This window comes from Corylus avellana, chromosome ca5 (assembly GCF_901000735.1).
Source record: "Corylus avellana chromosome ca5, CavTom2PMs-1.0".
Classification (NCBI taxonomy): Eukaryota; Viridiplantae; Streptophyta; class Magnoliopsida; order Fagales; family Betulaceae; genus Corylus; species Corylus avellana.
Window position 1 is genome coordinate 27,193,330 of NC_081545.1, and position 1,026 is coordinate 27,194,355.

Here is a 1,026-nt window from a genome sequence, read left to right on the forward strand (position 1 = left end):
AAAAAAAAAAACAATTTATTTTTTTAAATTTTCACACCTTTAATTTTAATTTTAATTTTTTTAAAAATTTTGTTATTTTGTTATTTTATTTAATTAAGGGTATTTTCGTCATTAGGAGAGTCATTGTTAATTTTTGGTAGTTTGAGGGGGGACATTGTTGCAATTGAAATTTTGATGAGACATTATCAATTGGATGATAGTTTTAAGGGGTATATAGACTTTTCCCTATTTCTTTAAAACGCATCCTTTCAATAGTTTTGTCTTAGACTTTTAGTTGACACACACTCATTTAACTCCAAACGCAATGTTTAAGAGCACTAGTAGCAAACTCTCTATAGCCCATTCTCTTCTCTATGTTTAAGGAAAATCTCAAAAATAATCACAAAAAAAAATCTACATCATAAGCTCTAAATATAACCAACATCAAATGGCATTTACAATGTTTCCCAATGCATTGGGAAACACGGTAGATGCCAAATACATTATTAAATTATAAAAAATTGATTTTCTCTCCTCTTTTCTTCACATGTCCCAATAATTCTCTCTTTTCTCCTCTCTCATTGATTGTAGTGATAAAAAGAAATAGTATTTAATTCATATAGGGAAAAATAAGGAAATCTATTATAAAGTGTTTTTTTTTATAGGGAATCAAAAAGTAGTTTTATTTCCTAAATTGAGAGAAAATGGTTAAGAAGCTGTTGCTAGTACTCTAAATAAGTTGCTATGTCCCTTTGTTTTTTAATGTGTCAATGGCACTGTGGCAATGTGACGGTGTGAAACTTCAAACTTTTTATTTTTATTTTTTTATTGACTTTAAGCTGCGTCAAACTTTATTTGGTTTGAATGTCACCAAATATATATGTACCAACTTGATCTATTTAGATGAAAAAAAACAAAAAAACAAAAAAAAAAAAAAAAAACTATTGATTTGTGACTTGGATTCTGCCTAACTTTGAAGTCTACGGCCATCAAATTCTTGTTACCGTAATTCTTTTAAATTTTTTTTTTTTTTTTTAATAATTTAAT